At 39.7% G+C, this 13,977-nt stretch overlaps 1 protein-coding gene across 1 annotated transcript in view; it reads left to right on the top strand.

Moving 5' to 3' along the window:
- Positions 1–6,823, top strand: part of LOC141574106 (trafficking protein particle complex subunit 9-like) — a 59,837-nt gene extending 53,014 nt beyond the window's left edge. The window contains exons 7-8 of the transcript XR_012500783.1: positions 3,032–3,180; positions 3,470–6,823. The gene's annotated coding sequence lies outside the window, so the exon portion shown is untranslated. The remainder of the gene's footprint in view (positions 1–3,031; positions 3,181–3,469) is intronic.
- The last annotated feature ends 7,154 nt before the right edge of the window (positions 6,824–13,977 follow it).

The raw sequence follows: 13,977 nt of genomic DNA, 5'->3' as shown, positions 1-13,977 counted from the left end.
CACGTGAAGCTGAAGGTCAATTTGGTCAGTTTTTATTTTAAAACTACTTAATTTGTAAGCTCTTATTTTTTACGCCAATTAAGCAGAGCTCTTTGACTTTGATTTTTATTTTTTCAGCTGTAGAATTATTTCACATCTACAATGGGTATGCAGGCTTATAAACAGACAAAAGCTACAGATTTCATAGCTTCACTTTAAAACTTACTTTTGAGATAAGTATAATAATAGTTGGAGTAAACTGAATTTGCTTGCTCAAATCACTAAGGCTTACTATTTATGAAACAGACATTTAAGATTTCTTGACAAAGTCTTAAGGACCCATCAGGGTTCTGAGTTGTAAAATGCCACAAATTTCTTTGGCCCTGAGTTTTATCTCGTTGAGCTAATTAGGCTCAGTCCTAGGTCACTGTTTCTGTATTTACATTTCTGATCTGCAAGACAAAGACACACGCTTCCAGTTCCCCAGAGAATTTCTCTGTCACGCAGGTCCAATTGTATCTCCTTAATTTGCTTCTTTGTATCAGTGAGAAGAGCTGTAAACAAAGAATTCCATGTTTAAAACTTTAAGGTTTACTTTATCTTGCCTTTGAAAGCTTGCATAAGGCATTTAGTAAGGTCTCTTTTCCTTGAGTTATAAGTTAAACCCAGGGTAAACCTCTTATTATATTTTTTATTAGCTACTGAATATTAGTTTTTAGTTTTACGTTTTATTGGACGGCTCATGTAACTCTATTGGTTTCCTTTACTGTGTTCAATTAATATTTTCTGAGGGACAGATACGTGCCCAGCCTTGTAATACCAAGAAGAGGAAGCGTTTTTCCGTTGAAACTTATCTATCCCAAAACATAATTAAGCAAGATGTTTATACAAAGCCCATTTAATATACCAATTTTACAAACTTTTATCTAAATTTTATTAAATCTTATACCTTTAATTTTATATTTATTATGTTTAATCAATAATTCTTATTTCTAGAAGGAGTGTCAAAAGCCTTTTTTTTTTCCGTGCATTGTATCTTATTTTATAGAAATGTCTCTGGGATCCCAAAGTTTGAGCCAAAGAGCTTAGGCCCTTCTCGATTTTCAATTTGATTAATAGGTCTGTTGTCCCAATCATTGATCAAGTATTTCAGTCTATATATATTTATATATATATATATATATTTTTTTTAGCCCTATAAATAAATATATTTTAAACTGTGGTAAATAAAACGGACTTGTTTGAACTTTAATGTTGGGGGTAGTAGGTGATATCTTTGGCTCTTTTTTTTTTTAACTTTACGTAGTGTAGTATCAAAAACATGTATGTAAATGCAAAAATGTCCATTTTATTTATCTCATTCAAAATAACCATATAAAAATATTTATCCATTTGGGATAAGCCCCTTATCTTTTTTTTTTCCTACATCTTTACAATCCTTTTTCCACTTATTCAACCTAATTAACATTAAGTATTCTAAGTTTTTATTAGCATGTCTAAAACCATTGATTGGAAAGGAAAAACACAAATGTAGCTTTTGAAACCAGTTTTTTTTTTTTAACTAAGTTCTTAGGTTAAACATTAGATATATTTTTCGACCTTTAAACTTGATTTTAATAGGTACCAATAAAACAGATGTTTATAATGAGAGCTCTTTCAACTTTCACCAATTTAAAAGTTTTTCCAAATTAAAGGATCCAACATATGGCCATAAATATATATATATATTTAGATTTTACACCAATAAGATGAAGAGGCTTTTCCACATGAGAGTGGGTGTGTTGCCTAAATAAAATTCAAAAGTTTACTCTCCAAAAGCTAAAGGCCTTTGTGGTACATGCTGATGAAACAAAGGTTAAGATGGCAAAATATCTGAAAATTGGTACAATCAAAGGATTGATGAGAATCCCAATTTATTTGCGTGGCCACCATATGTACACAATATTTCTACCTTTTGTATGGCAGAGTCCAAGGTTTCCTTTAAAAAAAAAGGAAACACACATATATATATACGTACACAAAAATAAAATACCCAGAGAAAGATAAAACGTTTTCATTTCAAGGACATAGGAAAAAAAATCCAAGTTCCCCCTAAAGGGGATTTTGTTTTATAATTTCAGAATTCCCAAAAATGTTTTTAACAGTCCTGGTTAGTTACTTTCAGAGTGAGGTTTTGTTTTATTTTTTTGTTTGTTTATTTGTTTTTTTGCAATTAATGTTGTAAGTTTTGTACATATGTAAACCTGGCTGTGGTATTAGTTGGACGCTGGCAGTCTGTCATTTCTTTTTCTTTTCTGTTTTTTTTTTTTTTTCTTTTTTTGAAAGTTCTATTCCCCATTCTAAAGTCGGGTTCTCAAAATAAAATTGCTAGTAAGTTTTCCCGCAGCGACAACTATATGGCATGAAGTATTTGCCTCTACCAATCCTGTAAGTTTCTCTGTCACTGGAGAAAGCTGTTACCAGCCAGGAGGAGGGTCCCATTTTTGGAGTTGAAAGGTTCCTCATAAGAGTTTTACTTTTATCCTGAAAAATTCAGTAGAGGTAACCAAATTGAGGAAAACATTAGACCAGCCTCTTACCTAACCACTCAGTCCTGAACCCAGTGTCTTTCAACTTGGACCAACTCGGGAAGTCTCCACTGGGTGAGTGTTTTCCTGGTAAGTTTCCACCAGCCCCACTTTGGACGTCTTCTCAAGGTGGGTGTTTCCTGTTATCTTTCAACCAGGCCCCACCCAGCATGTCTCCACTGGGTGGGTAATTCTCCCCCAGTATCTTTCAACTGGAGGGCCAGGTACCTGGATACACCGCCAAATAAAACTCAGGATCATCAACCAATATGGGAGATCCGAGAACCAGGAGAGACTCGCCCAAATTCATCTGGAGTCCCCGAGGAGGCAGACGGGCACAAAGGGCCACTGCTGGTACCAAGGCTCCGGTTCCTCGGAGAGTTCAGCTGGAGAGAAGTCTGCTCTGGGTCCCTTCATGGTTTCCAAAACTGTTGACTGAAATACATGTGCAGCCCAAAAGTTAAGAGTTATGATTTATTTGGCAGGAGGACTTGAGCTGGGATAACAGCCTCTCAGATCGCTCTGAGGGACTGCTCAGAAGAGGTTCGGGAGGAACTAGGATATATAGGAGCTTTACAACAAAGACCGGGAAGTTGGAACAATAAAAGATTGCTTGTTATCTAAAGAAAGCCAGGTATGTCAAGTTCAAGAATTTAGTGCTTTTCTATGTATGGGAGGAAGCAAACATTTGGACTCACTGAATACATTCTTTAGACAACCACCTAGCTATCTAGGACCAGTATCCTGTCCTTTCTTATTCTGAGTCTGCTCAGAGGGCACCGTTGTGAGTGGCTGCAGAGGCTGGGCTGCAGGCCTGTCCTCGCTGGGGTGTGTTAGCAGCAGCTGATGACTTGGTTTCAGCATTCTTGTTTACTGACATGGTTGCAGTATTTTCATTCACATTGTAATAATTTCTTTCACAGACTGACTATGGATAATCTGCAACCTTGGAAAGCAACCGAGATGGAATTACTGCAGCTGCCTTCTACTTTAATAAGCCGTGTGCAAACATAAACATGGAGGAAGGATACAAAAGGATTTGGTGGTGTAGGGAAGGCTTTCTGCGCATTACAGGAGAAGGAAAGGCAGAATTCCTCTCCTTTGTGGGCAGGGAAGTGATTCCACCTTTTCTGTAGTGGTTTCTGAGAACAATTTATGGTAATTAACCAACATTGACAAAAGTTGGAACACAATGCATTTAAGAGCTGGCCAGCTGGAAATTGTGTATTGGACAGGTGGATTTCATAGGCAAGTGGTCAGGTGGATGGGAAAGAAATGGAGCCCAAGTCTGGGCCCAGATTCAGGTTTAAATCGCCATTTCCTCACCATAGGGCCTTAGAATAGAATGTAACCTCTCTTAACCTGTTGGTGATTCTGTGAAATGCGCATGATAATATTTGTTTGTTCCTGGGATTCTTGTAAGTTGTAAAGAGTATTAGAGAACACATGAAGCACTTAACACACTGGCACTTAGCAGTGTTCACTGTGTGCGGCCGCCCCGCTTCGTGTGTGTCAGAGCCGTAAAGGCAGCATGTGTCTGTTGAGGGTACACTGGTGGCCCCTTGAATACGTTGTGAATTTGGTGATTTCTATTAATCCTTGTAACTCTGTGTGCCATGGGCAGTTATTTTCATGGACAGATGAGGAATCTCAGGGTAAAGAAGACTGTGTAATTTACCCAAAGTCAGACCATAATTTTGGGTGCAGGGGCCTCGTTTTGGCATGGGCCCCTGGACCTTCTACCCTCTTCGTTAAGCACCAGAGCCAGACGTGGGGTCGACTGTCACCCAGCACAGAATATCCAGCAGGCAGCAAGACACACCAGGCCCTGTGCTGCTTGAGCAAAACTCCGGAGGGGAGGCAGTTACAAAAGGGATAAACATAAAAACAGATGACTGCAAACTGTGATCAGCTCTGAGAAGGAAAGGAACACGCCTCGCCGTGCAGCGCTGGGATCTTTCCCATCGGGGCTGCTCTGGGAAGCTAAACAAGCTCTGCTGCTGCACCAAGGCAGGAAGGCAGGGCGCGTGTGACCAGGTAGACTGGGCCTCGTTGATCATTCTCATTCCCCATTAAGTGGCAGCTGTCATGGTCACTTACCTAGTAAACAGATGTTGGCCATAATCATCATGCATTTTGCTAGGTAGTTTTATTGGCCCCACCTTTGAGATGAGGTAATTGAAGCTGGGAAGTTTGCTGCATGCCCGTGATCACCATGGAAATAACCCCGCTTGTCTTTAAACTTAGACTGGTGTGGCTGTCATGTCCCAGCCCTGTGAATGGCATAGTGTAGTTCTCCCAAGTGGCCCAAATGACTGACATTGATTTTCTTAATTCATAGGAAATGGTATGTGACAATAGGAGAAAAAGATAGTAAGAAATTTTTTGGAAAAATAGAAAAAAACCCAATTCTTCCCCAGCTGGGGGAGCGTACCCTGTGTCACTCACCCCACTCACTGCCTGTCACCTCCTCCCTGCCGACTCCGTGTTCAGAAGCCACTCTGAGCCTTTGAAGAACATTTTGCCTCATGACACTGTTGACTAGGACCTGCGACCTCTCTGTCCCTGGTTAACAGTCTATTCAAAGCCATTTAAATTTTATGCAGGCTCATCTGCTCAGATGTAAGACTAGCCTCTTTAAACGTCTTGAAGCAGCTCCTTAATGAAGATCTTGCGAAGGAAACCTAGCCAAAACCAGGGATGTATGCACATAGTGACTGTAACCTCAGCACTTTGTGAAGTTCAGAATCAGATGGGTGGGAGACTCAGGAAAGACTTTTTTAAGGTAGCAAGGGTAAAGTGAAAGGACGCAGGCTGTGTGAGACTGAAACATCTCGGTCCCAGCCAGCAAGGCACCTGCGTTCAGGATGGTGTGTGGGGAGTGCAGAGTTGTCACAAAGAAAGAAGTGGTGGGATCAGAGGGAGGACAGTTAGGTTTTTACTGGGGAAGAAAAATGTGGGCTGAACATTTCCTGGTTGAACAAGAGGACTGTGACATGATGTGCTTGTATTTCAGAGAGAAGGGATTTGTGGGGATAGGCCTAGGGAGAACGCTCTGTGGCTGGGGTGTCAGCACAACAGAGAACCACAGAGAACTGAGCAGACCCCAGGCCCCTGCTGGGGGAGGGGCTGCCCGCCAATTCGAGCCCTGGTGGCTGCTTCTGTCCCTTAGCTCGGGCCTCAGATCTCCCTTCAAAATCCAGTCCTGTTGATACAAAAAAAAACATGGAGCATGAGAAGGGCTCTGCCCCAGGCTTTGGTAGAGCCCCTGGAATGTGCTCCGCCAGATGTGGGTCCTTGGTTTCATGCAGGAAAGAATTCAAAAGCAAGCCACTGCTGAGTAAAGGTAGATTTATTCAGATAGATACATTGAAAGGCAAGACAAACACCACGAGGTTTTGGGGTTTGATGCTCAGATTAAAAGTAGGTACTGGGATATCAAAATTGTAGAATAGATAAACAAGATTATACTGTACAGCACAGGGAAATTTACACAAAGTGTTATGGTAACTAACAAAGAAAACAGTGTGACAATGAGTGTTAATATGTGCATGTATGACTGAAAAATTGTGCTGAATAATGGAATTTGACACAACATTGTGAAATGACTATAAATCAATAAAAAATGTAAAAAAAAAAAGAATGTGAAGAAGTTTTCAAGGGATGGTTCCAGATATAAAACCCTTTCTGAGCATTTTCTCTATTTTGTGTGAAATTTGACCATAGTTTAACTTAATTCTTTCAAATATGGCAGGGTTTTTTATTTTTTTCAATTTCTTCTTTCTCTCTTTCTTTCTTTTTTTTTTTTTTTGAGCATGAAATCTGTTTGAACTAGGGCTAAAGTGTAAACAAAGCATTGCTGAATTTTAAGTGTAATCTGTTGGCTGTAATGCTTAGAAAACGTCTGTATTTTGAAATAAAAATCTTTAATGCTAACTAAAAAAAAAAGTAGGTACACACTCCACAGACAGAGTGTGGGCCTTCTCCGAAGAGGGAGAGAGAGGGGTGCCCGCGAGGTGGCGCTGTGTTGCTGGTTTTCATGTGCTTGGTGGTTTCCTATGCTAATAAGTAGAAGGACCTGCCTAACGGCAAGGGGTTGGAATTCCCAGGGAGTTGGCCATTTCCCACCCTTTGACCTTTTGTGGCTAGCCTTGGGACTGCCATGGTGCCTGGGGGTGTGTTATTCACCATGTTACTATTACAGTGGGTGTATAACGATGCTCAAGTTCTGCTAGAAGTTAAATCTCTTCATCCTGAGCCTCAAGGCCTATTGGGGTTTGAATCCTTCACCATTTTGATGTTAATTGCTGTGGCCTTCCTTGAATGGCTGTGCTCTGCTCCCTTCCATCCTTTCTCACCGTGATGACACAGAGAGAGCAAAGGCCAGGCCCTGGCTGTGCTCCTGCATTTAACAGGGGGAGGGGTGGTGTGGGCTGAGGATGACTCTGAGTGGTGAGAAGGATGTTTCAGATTTTCCCAAGTGGGACATGGGGACTTGCCAGCAGCAACCGCAGATTTATCTCACGGGCATTATCGCTTGTGTCACTCATTTGTTTCTATTTTTTTTAAAGTATTTAATCGAAATTTAATATCAGATTTCTTTCATAAAGAAATTTCTCTTTTCCTTTTCTTTGGGGCTCTTTTTGGGGGTTAGGCAATTAGGTGTATTTATCTGTTAGTGGAGGCCATGGGGCTTGACCCCAGAACCCCGTGCATGCTAAGCACTCGCTCTACCACTGAGCTCTACCACCACCTCATCATCTTTTTCTTTTTACTTTAGCTGCCAAGAATCTTACAGCTGAATTTCTAGTCGGCCTTTAACACTTACCCTGACTTCATGGCATCCATTTTTATGACTTTACCTCCCCCTGGTTTCATTTAAGTATTGAATCTCCATTTTCTCTTCACTCTCACTTTTGTCTTTTTGTTGTTACGGTTGTTAAGCTGTGTTTAAAAAATTGTTTAAATTCTCTTTTAGCAGGAAGTTGAAAGTAAATATATATGTAAACAAATTTATCACACTTAAATGCTTTTATACATTCTAAGCTGTTTAGTAGTTACTTAAAAACCGAATGGAATATTAAAGGGATAACATTTTAAAATCACTTTTTTAATTTTTTATAAAAGTATAGCTGATTTACAATATGATATAAGTTTCAGGGTGTTAAATAGATGCACAATTTTTAATGTTATGCTCCTTTTATAGTTTTTGTAAAACATTGGCTATATTCCCTGTGTTGTAAGATACATCCCTGTAGCGTGTTTATGTTACATGGAGCAGTTTGTATAAGAAAGTTGGTTATCGTAGAGTCTGGGGCGTGGCTGTGTCTGACCCAGGTTCACGCTCACCCTGCCTGTCAGAGCCCAGGCCCTCACTCCTGCCTGCAGGGCAGCGAGTGGAGGCAGGTCTCATCAGCGCTGGCACCACCCCCTGAGTGGCAGTGACAGCAGTGACTGTCTGTGGACATGCAAATTGTTGTTCCAGGAGCTTTACATGCATTCCTGCATTTAATAATTAAAGCCCTCCTGTGAGGAATCGTTTTATGTTTTTAATGAATAATACATTTTATTTTGATTTTGATAGAATTCAAACCTCCGGAAAATTTACAGGAATAGTACAAAAAACGCTTAGATACAGTTCACCTAAAAGGGCACAATTAGCCCTTTTGTGTCTGGCTTATTTTAGCATAAATTTTGAAGGTTCATCCATGTTGTAGCCTGAATCAGTACTTTATTCTTTTGGTTTGATAATATCCTTTTTCTTTTTGTTCGTTTTTGGTCTATTTAAACATATTTTAATTGAAGTCTAGTCAGTTTATAATGCTGCATCAGTTTCTTGTGTACAACACAACACTTCAGTTATATAGGAATATACCTGTATTCATTTTCATATTCTTTTTAAACATGTTACTATAAGATATTAAATATATTTTCCTGTGCTATACAGTATAAATTTGCTGTTTATTCTATACATAGTTGGTATCTGCAAATCTTGAACTCCCAATTTATTCCTTCCCATACCCTCTCCCCTCTGGTAACCATAGTTTGGTTTCTATGTCTCTGTGTCTGTTTCTGTCCTGTAGATAAGTTTATCTTTTTGTTTGTTGGTTGTTTTATTTTTTTTTTTAGATTCCACATGTGAGCGATCTCATATGGTATTTTTCTTTCTCTTTCTGGCTTACTTCACTTAGAATGTCATTCTCCAAGTCCATTCATGCTGCTGCAAATGGCATTAATTTGTTATTTTTTTATGGATGAATAATAGTCTAATGTACAAATATACTACAACCTCTTTATCCAGTCATCTGTCAGTGGACATTTAGGTTATTTCCATGTCTTGCTATTGTAAATAGTGCTGCTCTGAACATTGGGGTGTAGGTGTCTTTTTGAATTAGGGCTCCTTCTGGATATAAGCCCAGGAGTGGGATTGCTGGGTCATGTGGGAGGTCAATTTTTTGTCTTTTGAGGAACATCTATACTGTTTTCCACAATGGCTCCACCAAACTGCATTCTCACCACACTGTAGGAGCGTTCCCAATTCTCCACAGCCTCTCCAGCATTTATTGTTTGTGAACTTCTGAATGATGGCTATTCTGACTGATGAGAGGTGATACTTGATTGCAGTTTTGATTTGCATTTCTCTGATAATGATATTGAGCATTTTTTCATGTGCCTATTGGCCATTTGTATGTTTTCATTGGAGAAATGTCTGTTTAGGTCTTCTGCCCATTTCTGGATTGAATTGTTTGTTTTTCTTTCTTATCAAGTGTAAAAGGTGTTTACAAATTCTGGGAATTAAGCCCTTGTCAGTTTCATTCATTGCAAATATTTTCTTCCATTCCATAGGTTGTCTTTTTGTTTTGCTTACTGTTTCCTTTGCTGTTCAAAAGCTTGTAAGTTTAATTAGATCCCACTTATATATATTTGCTTGTATTTCTATTGCTTGAGTAGACTGCTCTAGGAGAACATTGCTGAGATGTATGTCAGATGATTTGCCTATCTTTTCGTCTAAGAGGTTTATAGCGTCTTGTCTACATATTTAAGTCTTTAAGCCATTTTGAATTTATTTTTGTGTATGCTGTGAGGGAGTAGTCTAACTTCATTGATTTACATGCAGCTGTCCAGCTTTCCCTACACCATTTGCTGAAGAGGCTATCTTTATTCTATTGTATGTTCTCACCTCCTTTGTCAAAGATTCAAAGACCAAAAGTTTGTGGGACCATGCTTGGTAATTTTGTTTATACATTCATTGATGGATGGATATTGTTTGTAACTTTTGGCTACTATGAATATTGATGTACAAATTTTTTGTGAGAATATGTTTTCACTCTTTTGGCTGTAAAGTTGGCCCACCTTATGTGTAGTTTCCACTTCATGGATCCAGATGGCTGATTGTAAAGAGACTCGAACATCCTTGGATTATGGTATCCAGGGTGGGGGTTCCAGAAATCAACCCCCCGAGGATACTGAGGGATGGATCAATATGTAGGAGGGGAATTGCTGAGCCATATAAGTCTAAACTTTTGAGGAAACACCAGACTTCTGCAAAGAAGCTGCACCATTGTCCCTTTCCAATGGCCACATGTAAGGTATCTCTTCCTCCTGAACGACACTTGTTATTGTCCATGTTTGATTATAACCATCCTATTGGGTGTAAAATGAGATTGCATTTTGATATTGATTTGGCTAATGATGCTGAGCATCTTTTCATATGCTTATTGGACAATTGTGTATCTATTTAAATCCTTGGCAAATTTAAAAATTGGGTCGATTTTCTTTGTCTTGTTCAGTTGTAAGCATTTGTTATATATCCTGGATACTAGTCTCTTATTAGATATATGCTTTGCAAAATTTTTCTCCTATTCTGCCGATTGTCATTTCACTTTAGTTTTCTTAAACATTAAAACAATTTCTTTATAGGGGAGGTAATTAGATGTATTGATTTATTTTATTTTTCTTGCTAAGCTTGCACTCTATCCCTTAGAAACAACCTTCCCCTGTAATTTCACTTTCTTGATGATGTCCTTTGTAAGAAAAAGGTTTTAATTTTGATGAAGTCCAGTTTATCTGCTTTTATCTTCTGTCACTTCTGCTCTTGGTATTGTATCTAGGAAACCAAAACCTATCCTAGGACCCCAAAGATTTATACTGAGTCTTCTTTTAGAAAGTTTATAGGTTTAGTTATTATGTTTCTGTCTGTGATCCATTTTGAATTAATTTTTATTTGTTATATACAATATGGGGGGGTCCAGATTCCAGATTCATTCTTTTGCCTGCAGATACCAAGCTGTCCCTGCACCATTTGTTGAATAGACTATTCTTTCAATGGAGTGTTGTTGGCACTCTTGTGGAAAACTGACTGTAAATGTAAGTTTTTCCCCTCTGGGTTTTATTGTGTCCCATTGATTTATTTATCCAAACTTATGCCAGCACTATACTGACTTGCGTACTATAGCTTTTTAGTAAACTTTAAAGTGAGTCCTCCAACTTTGTTCTTCTTTTTCAAGATTGTTTTGGCTGTCCTGGACACCTTGCACTTCCATATTAATTTTGGTATCAGTTTTTCAATTTTTGCAAAGAAGTCAGCTGGAATTTTGATAGCGATTCCACTGAATTTGTAGATCACTTTGGGGAGTCTTAACATTTTTAACAATATTGTCTACCATTCCATGAACATGGGATGCCTTCCATATATGTAAATCTTTTAAAGTTTTCTTCGGTGATACTTCAAAATGTTCAATGTACAAATCTTGTAAATTTTTGTTAAATGTATCACTCATTTTATTTTTAATGCTGTTGTAAATGGAAATGCTAAGCTTCTTAAGGCTGGGACTATATATCAATTTGTTTATTTCTAGGATTCCTACACAGCAAATACCCTAGGTTTAAATTTGCTACATAAATCTATCCACATCTCTTCCCACCCCCGTGTTATAAGAAACCAAGACCCAAGTTAGGCTACCTGAACACCTATGTGGAAGTGAGAAATGAGACCCTTGGGTGGGGCTTTGTGCAGATGATACTGACAGCTTATTCAGGATGGCTTTATCTTAATTTCTTTTAAACAACCCTTTCAGTGTATTTAGTCAGATACATTAAGAACATGCCCTTTTGATGTGCAGAGGAGCTAAGATTATCATTTTCAAATAATTTCTAGTGAGAGTGTTGTACATGAAACCCAATTTGCATCAATCTTTGAAGATTTATGTTTCAGGAGCTTTGACTAAAGAACACATGTCTTTATTCAATAACGACAACTAAATGCTCAAGCAACATGTAAGAGTTTGAGCAAACTGCCCCCGCCCCGTAGTGCTGGTTGGCTGCAGCTGTAACTGGAGTCAGCACTTACCTCTCCCAGTGCACTTGTGCTGATCTGCTCAAAGGGGTTCGTCCAACAGTTTGTCTGTAGTGTGTTGGACAAAGCCATAAAACATTGATTTAAGTTTGTTGGAATGGAATATATTCTTATTAATATTAAGTAAGCACATATTGAGTGCTTACTGTATGGTGGAATTATCCCTCAGCCTCACATGAATATTATTTCTCTTAAAACCTCACATGTTTCCTTGTTATTCTCACTTTACAGATAAGGAGACTGAGAATTAGGTCTTCTCTCTTTTGGGGGGAGCTCATTATCAATGACTGGAAGTTGTGAGGAAAAAGATATTGATTCATCCTGAAAAAACATTTTTTTGAGAGTCAGCAATGAAGAGGGTGACCACTGAAGAAGGTGATCATTGTTCGAGTGAGATGAGCCCCAGGTTGTACGGAGTCAGCATCCTTGTCCTGGACACGGCCAGTGTAGAGCTGCGTTGTGGGTGAGGTGGCGTGGCCACGCAGGGAATGAGGATGCCGGGCCATTGGGCTGTGCTCAGGCCCGGTGGGGCTTTCCCTTAAGGGCAGTGGATCGTCATTGACAGATTTTAAGCAGGGGAGTAGTGTACTCTCATAGATCACTTTTGTATTGTAGAATGCTTGGAAACATTTAGAAGGCTCGGCAGGAGGTGATGTGATGAGTCAGAGTAGGGTGGCTGCGAGGTGTAGCAGTGTTCAATTTTCAAGTGGTTTTCAGTCCCATGTTTGTGGCTCAGTAGCCGTTTCACTTTGGATGACGCACTCAAGGAAGTGAAACAATTTATCTAATCAATTAAAACAGTGACGTACCGACTTCCCAGGACTGCTTTGGAGATCCAGTGAGATAACGTGTTCACAGTGCGCAACATGGACCCCAGCACAAAGTCAGTGCTGAGTGAGTGCCAGTGAGTACCTGGTTGGACAGGTGTGGGTGGTGGGGCTCGGTGACTGAGGAAATCTGGGCCCTGAAGGAGGGGTCCAGTCACATCTGTGAGTGATGGGCCCGAGCTGGGAGAGGCAGAGAGACCTTGCCCCCCAACCAGTGGCCCTGGGCAGGACGGCTATGGGAGGAGATCCGTGAAGTCAGCTCTTTGCAGGTGGAGTTGGAGGTGCCCATGAGACAACTAAGTGCAATGTCACGAGCTCACAGAGGTCTGGGCTCAGGCTGTGCATTTTCCTATAATCTCAATCCCTGAGGACGCCGAGGTATTGATCACTGAACGTGAAGACATAGTTTACAGGACAAGTGAATAGTAGTATCATCTCTGTCATCAAAGCTAACGTCTCTTTATTCATCACCCACTTTGCTAATTGGGTACTTACAGGGCGGTTCTTCACCGCCCTCTCCTGGGCTCTGGCTCCACAGTAAAGAGCTGGTGAGCCTCCCTCTTTTCCAGAAGAAGACACATTTAGCTGGTAGCCTTCTGTACCTTGCCAGACTTAGAATTTTAGTTCGTTGTTTTAATTCTATTTTCTGTTGGCCATCTCCTGGCAGGAGAGAAGTTTTACATCATGGTCATGTTTCAATTAGCTTTTACTGAGAATTGCTGATCTGGTCCATAATGTATGTATTTTATTAACTTTGTAGAGTATTTCTCATTTTTCTGTCTTTGCCCTTTAATTTTGTATGCAATTTCAAGTCTGTATCCTATTTGGGGCCTTATTTTTTTTTTAATTAAACAGTATCTGTTAGTTAATAAAAGAAAAGCAAAGAAAAAATGTACATGATACCTAAATTTAGAAAATATCTAGTGTGTTTCCTGTCTCGGCAATGGAGTGATATAGAAACTCATTAAAACCTTCGTTACATAAGTTCCTTAAAATGCTGATTAAGAAATAAAACCTTCCTTCCTCATCTTTCAAGCTGCACAGCTAATTTCCAAGAAAGTGAGGGGAAATACTCAGAATCCAAGACAAACAAGAAAGGGATTCTGGGAAGTAAGTGAGCCTTAGAAGCGCTTGGGGGGCCATTTGGCTCCTGAGCTGGGTTTCAAATGCACAGACAGGAGGGCAGGAGTTGAGCCCCAAGCCTCTCACAATGGGAGTTGAGTGGCTGATCTTATGTAAGGCCAAGCAG

Source organism: Camelus bactrianus, chromosome 19 (assembly GCF_048773025.1).
Source record: "Camelus bactrianus isolate YW-2024 breed Bactrian camel chromosome 19, ASM4877302v1, whole genome shotgun sequence".
Classification (NCBI taxonomy): domain Eukaryota; kingdom Metazoa; phylum Chordata; class Mammalia; order Artiodactyla; family Camelidae; genus Camelus; species Camelus bactrianus.
The sequence above is the reverse complement of the archived record's forward strand: the minus strand, read 5'-3'. Positions and strand labels throughout refer to the sequence as shown.